Source organism: Bos taurus, chromosome 13 (assembly GCF_002263795.3).
Source record: "Bos taurus isolate L1 Dominette 01449 registration number 42190680 breed Hereford chromosome 13, ARS-UCD2.0, whole genome shotgun sequence".
NCBI classification, from domain to species: domain Eukaryota; kingdom Metazoa; phylum Chordata; class Mammalia; order Artiodactyla; family Bovidae; genus Bos; species Bos taurus.
In genome coordinates this window covers 46,925,075-46,936,363 of record NC_037340.1, presented here as the reverse complement: position 1 = coordinate 46,936,363, position 11,289 = coordinate 46,925,075, and positions in this window count along the sequence as shown.

Below are 11,289 nucleotides of genomic sequence, written 5' to 3'. Positions count from 1 at the left end.
CTAAATTCCAGAGTCAGGCCCATGTGTCTCCCTGAACTTTCTGAGCCTTGCAAACACATTCCTCGGTCACAGGGATAGTGTCCATGAGGAAGCAGGCTGCGGGAGTGTGTCCGAGAGGGCTGGGTGCCATATTGTGGTCACCTTGTTGGGGTAACATTCACTGCAAATGGGCCCAAGGCGAGGAGTTGTGAGCCACCCACTTGCTTCAGAAATCCCAAAGGGTGGACCAAAGCCAGCTCTGTCACAAGGAAGAAAACAGCAATTGGAGGGATTTTCAAGCAGTTGCTAGGCTGTACTGCGTTAGGGGCCCCAGAGAGAAAAATGCAAATTTTGCCCCCTACGCCCGGTATCCTGTGTCCCCACAGGATCCAAGAATGTGTCAGACAGACCTTGGTTCTCTGCGTCTCACTACAGAGAAAATGTGATGGAATAGATGTTTGGAATTGGTTTGCCTTTCCCTATGGGTGTGGGGGCCTTCCCTACAGGTGTACCATCAGGGGAAATTGCTTCTATAAAATGACCTGCAATCAAGAGTTTTCAGGCAGTGTGTGACTCTCAGCACACAGAATGCTGGGAAAGCTATGATCCTTCGACACAGTGAAGACTTCAGCAGGGAGTGTGCATCCAGGCCACTATCTCTCAGGAACTGTCTAGCTTCTACAACGTGAGAACACCAGCATTGCCCAGAAGAGCTGAATTCCGGGGACAGGGCAGTGTGTTTCCCTGCACTTTCTGAGCCTTGTAAACACATTCCTCATTATACCGGGACAGCCCATGAGGAAGCAGGCTGCGGGAGTGTGTCTGGGATTGCTGGGTCCCTTACTGTGGTTACCCAGACGAGGTGACACTCCACTGGAATTGGGCCAGTGGTTAGGAGTTGCGCGCCGCCTGCTTGCATCAGAAATCCAAAAGGGAGGACCAAAGCTATCTCTGTCAGAAGGAAGAAAACAGCAATGCATGGATTTTCAAGCAGATGCTATGGCGCAGAGTTTTAGGGCCAACCTAGACAAGAAGGTGAATTTTGCCACCAAGGTCCTGAATCCAGGTTCCAACACAGGTTGTGTCCCCTCAATACCCAAGAAATGGACAGAAAGACCTAGGCTCTCTGGATCTCTCGTAGAGAGAAAATGTGATGGAAAGGACGTTTGGATATTGATTTGCCTTTCCCTGTGAATGTGCTGGCCCTCCCTACGTCAACATTGTTAGGGGAAATTGCTTCTGAAAAATGACCACCAAGCAGGTGTTTTCAAGCCGTGTGTGAGTGTCAGGACACACAATGCTGGGAAAGCTGTGTTACTTCAAGGAGGAAGAGGCATCAACAGAGAGAGGGTTTTCAGGCCTCTATCTAGCAGGAACTGTCTTGCTTCGAATATGTGAGAGCTGCAGGTTTACCCAGAGGACCAACTTCCAGAGACAGGGCATTGTTTCCCTCCCATTCCGTGCCATGTAAACACATTCCTGGTCATGCTGGGACTAGCCACGAGGGAGCAGCTGCAGGAGTGTCTGGGAATGCTGGGTGCCATGCTGTGGTTACCCAGACGAAGTGACTTTCCACTGGATATGGCTCAGTGGCTAGGAATTGTGAGCCAGCTGTTTGGTCCGGAAATCACTAAAGGGGAAACAAATCTATTGCTGTCAGAAGTAAGAGAACAGCAATTGGGTGGATTTTCAAGAAGTCACCAAGCTGCACGGGTTTAGGGCCAACAGAGGGAAAAATGCTATTTTTGCCACCAAGCCCTGGTATCCAGGTTCACACTCAGGATGTGTCCCTGTAAAATAAAAGAATTTTCCAGACAGACCTAGGCTCTCGGGATCTCTCCTACAGAGAAAATATGATGGAGCAGATGTTTGGATGTTGGTTTGCATTTGCATGGGAGTATGGAGGCCTTTGTATGCAGGTCAGGAAGCAACAGTTAGAACTGGACATGGAACAACGGACTGGTTCCAAATAGGAAAAGGAGTACGTCAAGGCTGTATATTATCACCCTGCTTATTTAACTTCTATGCAGAGTACATCATGAGAAATGCTGGGCTGGAAGACGCACAAGCTGGAATCAAGATTGCCAGGAGAAATATCAATAACCTCAGATATGCAGATGACACCACCCTTATGGCAGAAAGTGAAGAGGAACTCAAAAGCCTCTTGATGAAAGTGGAAGAGGAGAGTGAAAAAGTTGGCTTAAAGCTCAACATTCAGAAAACGAAGATCATGGCATCTGGTCCCATCACTTCATGGGAAATAGATGGGGAAACAGTGGAAACAGCGTCAGACTTTATTTTTGGGGGCTCCAAAATCACTGCTGATGGTGATTGCAACCATGAAATTAAAAGACGCTTGCTCCTTGGAAGGAAAGTTATGACCAACCTAGATAGCATATTCAAAAGCAGAGGCATTACTTTGCCAACAAAGGTCCATCTAGTCAAGGCTATGGTTTTTCCAGTGGTCATGAATGGATGTGACAGTTGGACTGTGAAGAAAGCTGAGTGCCGAAGAACTGATGCTTTTGAACTGTGGTGTTGGAGAAGACTCTTGAGAGTCCCTTGGACTGCAAGGAGATCCAACCAGTCCATTCTGAAGGAGAACAGCCCTGGGAATTCTTTGGAAGGAATGATGCTAAAGCTGAAACTCCAGTACTTTGGCCACCTCATGTGAAGAGTTAACTCATTGGAAAAGACTCTGATGCTGGGAAGGATTGGGGACAGGAGGAGAAGGGGACAACAGGAGATGGCTGGATGGCATCACTGACTCGATGGATGTGAGTCTGAGTGAACTCTGGGAGTTGGTGATGGACAGGGAGACCTGGTGTGCTGCGATTCATGGGGTCGCAAAGAGTCGGACATGACTGAACGACTGAACTGAACTGATGGAGGCCTTCCCTATGGCCACACCATCAGGGTAGATTGTTACCAAAAAATGACCTCCAAGGAGGCGTTTTTGAGCAATGTGTGATTCTCAGCATACAGAATGCTGAGAAAGCTATGTTCCTTCAAGGAAGGAAAGTGAAAGCTTTCCTTGAAAGCTTTAACAGAGAGTGTGTTTTCAGGCCTCTATCTATCAGGACGGAGAAGGCAATGGCACCCCACTCCAGTACTCTTGCCTGGAAAATTCCATGGATGGAGGAGCCCAGTGGGCTGCAGTCCATGGGATCGCTAAGAGTCGGACATGACTGAGCGACTTCATTTTCACTTTTCACTTTCCTGCATTGGAGAAGGAAATGGCAGCCCACTCCAGTGTTCTTGCCTGGAGAATCCCAGGGACAGTGGAACCTGGTGGGCTACTGTCTATGGGGTCGCACAGAGTCAGACACGACTGAAGTGGCTTAGCAGTATCTATCAGGAACTGTCTACCTTCTAAGATGTGGGACCTTCAGGTTTGCCTCGAGGACCTAACTTCCAGAGAGTCCGGGCAGTGTGTTTCCCTGTACTTACTGTGCCTTGAAAGCACATTCCTACATCATACTGGGGGCTGTCCATGAGGAATCAGGCTGCAGAAGTGTGTCTGGGAGAGCTGGTTGCCTTACTGTGGTTACCCAGATGAGGTAGCATTCACTGGAAATGGGCCAGTGCCTAAGAGTTGCGAGCCGCCTCCGCAAAGTGTGGAGTAAAGCTATCACTGTCCGAAGTAAGAACACAGCAATTGGATGGATTTTCAACCAGTTGCTAGGCCGCACATTTTCAGGGCCAACTGAGGGAAAATTTCGAATGTTGCCACCAAGGTCTGATATCCGGGTTCACACTCAGTATGCGACCCCACTGAATCCAAGAGTTTTACATACAGACCTGGGCTTCCTGGATCTCTGCAACAGAGAAAATGTGATGGTTGTTGGTTTGCCATTTTCTGTGAATGTCAGGGCCTTCCCTAAAGGCACACAGTCAGGACAAATTGCTATTGAAAAATGACCTTCAAGCAAACGTTTTCAAGGAGTGCGTGACTGTCAGCACACAGAATGCTGGAAAGCTGTGTTACTTCAAGGAGGAAGAGGCATCAACAGAGAGTGTGTTTTCCAGCCTCTATCTAGCAGGAACTGTCTTGCTTTGAAGATGTGAGAGCTGCAGTTTTACCCAGAGGACCTAACTTCCAGAGTCAGGGTAGTGTGTTTCCCGGCCCTTTCTGCGCCTTATAAACACATTTCTAGGTCATGCTGGGACTGATTATTAATCTTCTGATTCAAGTTATTCATATAAATTAGTTGCTCTGATTCTGCTGGAGATGTGATAGGAATGAAACAATATAGAGATTTGGGGATGTGTCCTTACATGCTTCTCTTTTTTCAAGTGACAGAAGGAGGAAACAAAGTGAGAAAGAGGCTTATGCTGAGTGCCGCTCCCATGTCTGTGCATTTTTGATACAGTAAGCTTCGCCCCATAGGGATATAGGGTGTTTGTATGGCTGAGCTACGGGTTCTGTAAATGTGCCACCTAAGAAACTATTTTGGCTGCATAGCTTGCCAGTCATTCAAAACCCAAACAGGCATAGCTAATCCACTCTCCCAGCAACCACACAGCAGGCTGTAGTGACTACAGGGCCATTATTCCCTCCAGCCAGGCATAAAAATAGAGGCTGAGTATACAAGGAGGTTTGTTTAATGGTTACAATCAGAGCCCACATAACCAAGACCCACAGGGATCAAAAGAGGGAATTCTTTAAGCTATGTGGAGGTAGTGCCTCCTGAGAGAGAAAAATTATCATTACTTGGAGAGATTTTGTTCCTCAGCCGTTGGTGAATCCATGACTGAGTTCATGTCCAGGGTTAAGCAGATCTGCTAAACACTTCTTTAATGGTGATCACTTTCAGATGAAGGACTTGAAATTTAACTTTACCCAACTTTGTCAACATGCAAGATAAATATTTATTTTCTTCTAAAACACATTATTTAACAAAGATAGTTTAGGTAGAGAAAAGCTTTCTAATTCTCTTTGGTAATCACTGCACCTTGTGTGAAATGACTGCCAAGTGCAGAAGCTGAAGGTGAGATAGGAGATATGTGTGCTCCAGCTTAGGAGCCTCCTGTTTGTACTTTGAAATAGAAATAACAAGAAAAAGGGTAAATAGTCAGGTTTTGTCTCCTGAGGACATGTTAAGACAACAGTCATGGCAGAAACGGAGAGGGGCTAAACCCTGTTTTAGGGTGAAAGATCAGTAGATGGTATATCTCCCATCCTTGGGGCAAGGGAAACATGCACAGAAAGGCCCCTTGAGGGTCAAAAGAAGGGGCCACCACCCCAGGATAGGTGATGCCAAGGCCATCCTGCAGGCCTTTGGGCGGGAATCCATCCTGGAAAAAAGCTGCACATGCGTGCTGGGGAGGAGTCCAGGGCAGGGCAGGTGTGGAAAAAGAAACCAGACAACTATCCAAAGGTAAACACAGACCCAGAAGAACTGCTGGTATAAATGATTTAACCATCTCTTTACTGGGCTCCTCCTCCTTAGGGAGCTGCCCACAGGCTCACTCTCCCATGTATATTTCTGCCCTGCTTCTGTCTGAAATTAGCAAACTGTTTCTCTGTGTGCTCTCCCATTTGTTGTATTTTGTCTCTAATAATAAATTTTGTACCTGGTTTCACAGTTTTTTTCTCCTTGAGAAATGCATTTTTCAATGGGGGCAAGGGCCAGGGGACCTTTGCTTCTAGCCTATAGCCCCTGGTAGAGCAGCGGCTACCATTTCCAGTTTTTATCCAAGCTGCTCAGGTTCAATCCCTGGGCAAGGAACTAAGTGCAAGAGCTCTTCATTCTAATTGAACTCCAGCTGATTCTACTAGATTACCATTTTCCTAAAAACACACTTAAGTATGGTTTACCTCTTATTTTTCAAAATATCCCACTCAGGGAATCTGAAGACCAATACTATATGCATGAACAATATAAAAGTGTCAATATTCAATTCCTTTGACCTAGAAAAATATTTAACTTTTGGAACAACTTTTTTTATGATTGCAAAATGAGTACAGGATCAAGAAAATAAAAATAGAAAAAAGTAAACTACATATAATTTTATTTGTAGAGATGAATGTATTTAGCAATTTACCATCTATCTTTCTTGTTTTTATCTATTAATACATATTTGTATATAATTGTGATCATTTTCTCTAAATATATCATAGTTTTCACTTAATATCTTTATCAAAAATCTTCTTTAATAGTTACATTAAACATATCTATGAATAAATCACAATTTATTTAGTCAAGCTGCTATTGTGTCTGCGTGCCCATGCTCATGAGAACTTGCTGACATATGACATATTTACATAAAGGATTCCAAAATGTTTTTTACCACGGAACAACTAAACACCTCTAATAGAAACTCTTGGTTAAATATTAAGTAGAAATAAATACATAAGAATTTAAAACTGACAGCAAATTTTTACTTCTGTTAGAGGCTTATCTAGAATGGAGACATACACATAGACAGTTTTATAATTAACATTCAGTACAAAAAAGATCTTCATGACCCAGATAATCACGATGCTGTGATCACTCACTCAGAGCCAGACATCCTGGAATGTGAAGTCAAGTGGGCCTTAGGAAGCATCACTACCAACAAAGCTAGTGGAGGTGATGGAATTCCAGTTGAGCTATTGCAAATCCTAAAAGATGATGCTGTGAAAGTGCCGCCCTCAATATGCCAGCAAATTTGGAAAACTCAGCAGTGGCCACAGGACTGGAAAGGTCAGTTTTCATTCCAATCCCAAAGAAAGGCAAAGCCAAAGGATGCTCAAACTACCACACAATTGCACTCATCTCACACACTAGTAAAGTGATGCTCAAAATTCTCCAAGCCAGGCTTCAGCAATACGTGAACCGTGAACTTCCAGATGTTCAAGATGGTTTTCGAAAAGGCAGAGGAACCAGAGATCAAATTGCCAACATCTGCTGGATCATGGAAAAAGCAAGAGAGTTCCAGAAAAAATATCTATTTCTGCTTTATTGACTATGCCAAAGCCTTTGGCTGTGTGGATCACAATAAACTGTGGAAAATTCTGAAAGAGATGGGAATACCAGACCACCTGACCTGCCTCTTGAGAAATCTGTATGCAGGTCAGGAAGCAACAGTTAGAAGTGGACATGGAACAATAGACTGGTTCCAAATAGGAAAAGGAGTACATCAAGGCTGTATATTGTCACCCTACTTATTTAACTTATATTACATCATGAGAAATACTGGGTATTTCTCAGCACAAACGATGAAGCATAGGCTGGAATCAAGATTGCTGGGAGAAATATCAATAACCTCAGATATGCAGATGACACCACCCTTATGGCAGAAAGTGAAGAAGAACTAAAGAGCCTCTTGATGAAAGTGAAAGAGGAGAGTGAAAAAGTTGGCTTAAAGCTCAACATTCAGAAAACTAAGATCATGGCATCTGGTCCCATCACTTCATAGCAAATAGATGAAGAAGCAATGAAAACAATGGCTGACTTTACTTTTTTGGGCTCCAAAATCACTGCAGATGGTGATTGCAGCCATGAAATTAAAAGACGCTTACTCCTTGGAAGGAAAGTTATGACCAACCTAGACAGCATATTAAAAAGCAGAGACATCACTTTGTCAACAAAGGTCCGTCTAGTCAAGGCTATGGTTTTTCCAGTAGTCATGTATGGATGTGAGAGTTGGACTATAAAGAAAGCTGAAGCGCTGAAGAATTGATGCTTTTGAACTGTGGTGTTGAAGAAGACTCTTGAGAGTCCCTTGGACTGCAAGGAGATCCAACCAGTCCATCTTAAAGGAGATCAGTCCTGGGTGTTCATTGGAAGGACTGATGTTGAAGCTGAAACTCCAATACTTTGGCCACCTCATGCGAAGAGCTGACTCATTTGAAAAAACCCTGATGCTGGGAAAGATTGAGGGCAGGAGGAGAAGGGGACGACAGAGGATGAGATGGTTGCATGGCATCACCAACTCAATGGACATGGGTTTGGGTAAACTCCAGGAGTTGGTGATGGACAGGGAGGCCTGGCGTGCTGCAGTTCATGGGGTAGCAAAGAGTCAGACACGACTGAGCGACTAAACTGAACTGAACATAGATGGGGCAAAAGTGGAAACAGTGATAGATTTTATTTTCTTGGGCTCCAAAATCACTGTGGACAGTGACTGCAGCCATGAAATGAAAAGATGCTCCTTGGAAGAAAAGCTGTGACAAATCTAGACAGTGTATTAAAAAGCAGAGACATCACTTTGCCAACTAAGGTCCATATAGTCAAAGCTATTGTTTTTCCAGTAGTCATGTGAGGATGTGAGAGTTGGACCATAAAGAAGTCTGAGCACCGAAGAATTAATGCTTTTGAATTGTGGTGCTGGAGAAAACTCTTGAGAGTCACTTGGATAGCAAGGAGATCAAACCAGTCAATTCTAAAGGAAATCAACCCTGAATATTCACTGAAAGGACTGATGTTGATAGCTGAAGCTCCAATACTTTGGCCACCTTATGCAAAGAGGTTACTCATTGGGAAAGGCCCTGATGCTGGGAAAGATTAAGCGCAAGAAGAGAAAGTGAAAGTCGCTCAGTCCTGTCTGACTCTTTGCTACCCCATGGACTATACAGTTCGTGGAATTCTCCAGACCAGACTCCTGGAGTGGGTAGCCTATCCCATCTCCAACAGATCTTCCCGACCCAGGAATCGAACTGGGGTCTCCTGCACTGTAGGTGGATTCTTTACCAACTGAGCTATGAGGGAAGGCAAGAAGAGAAGAGGGCAACAAAGGATGAGATGGTTGGATGACATCACTGACTCAAAGGACATGAGTTTGAGCAAATTCCAGGAGATGGTGAAGAACAGGGAAGCCTGGCATATTGCAGTCCATGGGGTCACAAAGAGTCTAACACAACTTAGCCACTGACTGAACAACGAACAATAACATTAGCAACTATGTAAGCAACTCCATACTTATCCTTTGATCTTGTTCTAATTCGTAGATTCATGTAGTTCTTCTTTCAGCAACTTTCCTTTTAAAAACTACAATTGCTAATTAAAAATATTGTGCTGAGTTTCACTTTCTCTTTGACTTTCTTTGCCCGCATTCTGAAGTTTTCAAAATGGCAATAAGAAAAGGGAAGTGAGTACAAATAAGAAAGGAGAATTCACTCCTGAATGACGTGTGTGAAAGTTAACACAGGCCTTCACCACTGTGTTAGAATGGGGAGAAAGGCAGATAAAGCCTCGACCACAAGAGGCAGCCTATTGGACCGACTCGGGTCGGTCAGAAGCAGAAGAAATGCTTTGGTTTTTGCATGCAGCTGTCGAGGAAGCAGAACTTCCTGTGTTTGAAATTCTGTGTCTGCAGTTAAATAAAAAGAACAAAATAGGAAGTACATAGGGCTCTCTGCAGCTTGTCTCTAACTTTATCTAAATACTACACATGAGCCAAAGAAATCAAACTGGAGATACAGAGACAATGACCAAATGATTTGGGAAATATTTTTAGACTGTAATAATTCTAAGAAAGTATAATTTAGCCCTGCAATTATTTACTTTACATTTTACTGTTCATCTAGATTTTTAACTGCTACGCATTTCCCCTGGGAGATCTAAAATGTCTCATACATTCTTCTTCAGCTCTTTAAGGGATTTTTCACTGGGCAATACAGTAAGATAGCTGTTTCTCTTTTCAAATACTACAGAGAAGGTATGAACACAATAGGACAGTTTATATTTCACTACTGACAGAAGACAATCTTCTCATGAACTACTTATTTACAATTGTAATCTTTAGTGTTCCTGTCTCCTAAAGCTCTAAAAAATTTCTCTCAGCTCTGCTGGCATTACATATCCAAAACATGAATAAAGATAATACCACTTTTAAATCATGTCAGTTACCCAAATCTGAAAAAAGCTTCTTTAAATATTAAAAAATAGAGGATCCTTCAGGAGAAGAAACAATTCCAAAGTCAATGATAAAAAATACTCTGACATTTCTTTTATTATTAGTTAATTAACTTTAAAATTGAAGTAAATTAAATTCAGTTCAGTACAGTCACTCTGCAACCTCATGGATTGTAGCGCTCCAGGCTTCCCTGTCCATCACCAACTCCCGGAGCTTGCTCAAACTCATGTCCATTGAGTCAGGGATGCCATCTAACCATCTCATCCCCTGTTGTCCCCTTCTCCACCTCCCTTCAATCTCTCCCACACTCAGGGTCTTTTCCAATGAGTCAGTTCTTCGCATCAGATGGCCAAAGTATTAGAGCTTCAGCTTCAGCATCAGTCCTTCCAGTGAATATTCAGGGTTGATTTCCTTTAGGATGGACTGGTTTGATCTCCTTGCAGTCCAAGGGACTCTCAAGAGTCTTCACCAATGCCACAGTTCAAAAGCATCAGCTTTCTTTATAGTCCAACTCTCACATCTATACATGACTATTGGAAAAACCATAGCTTTGACTAGATGGACCTTTGTCAGCAAAGTGATGTCTCTGCTTTTCAATACGCTGTCTAGGTTGGTCATAGCTTTTCTTCCAAGGAGGAAGCATCTTTTCATTTCATGGCTACAGTCACCATCTGCAGTGATTTTGGAGCCCAAGAAATTAGTCTCTTACTGTTTCCATTGTTTCCCCATCTATTTGCCATGAAATGATGGGACCAGATGCCATAATCTTAGTTTTCTGAATGTTGAGTTTTAAGCCAGCTTTTTCACTCTCCTCTTTCACTTTCATCAAGAGGCTCTTTAGTTCCTCTTCACTTTCCACCATAAGGGTGGTGTCATCTGCATATCTGAAGTTACTGACATCTCTCCTGGCAATCTTGATCCTAGCTTGTACTTCATGCAGCCTGGCATTTCACATGATGTACTCTGCCTATAAGTTAAATAAACAGGGTGACAATGTACAGCCTTGACGTACACCTTTCCTAATTTTGAACAAGTCCATTGTTCCATGTCCAGTTCTAACTGTTGCTTCTTGACTGGCATACAGATTTAAATTAATTTTAATTAATTAATTTTTAAATTTTGCATGCTAATGAGTTTATGCTCAAAATCCTTCAAGCTAGGCTTCAGCAATATGTGAACCAAGAACTTCTAGATGTACAAGCTGGATTTAGAAAAGGCAGAAGAACCAGAGAATAAATTGCCAACATTCTTTGGATCAAAGAGAAAGCAAGGGAATTCCAGAAAACCATCTACTTTTGCTTCATTAACTACACAAAAACCTTTGACTGTGTAGATCACACCAAACTGTGGAAAATTCTTAAAGAGATAGGAATACCAAATCACCTTACCTGTCTCCTGAGAAACCTGTATACAGGTTGAGAAGCAATAGTTTGAACCTTACATGGAACAACTAACTGACTGTTTCAA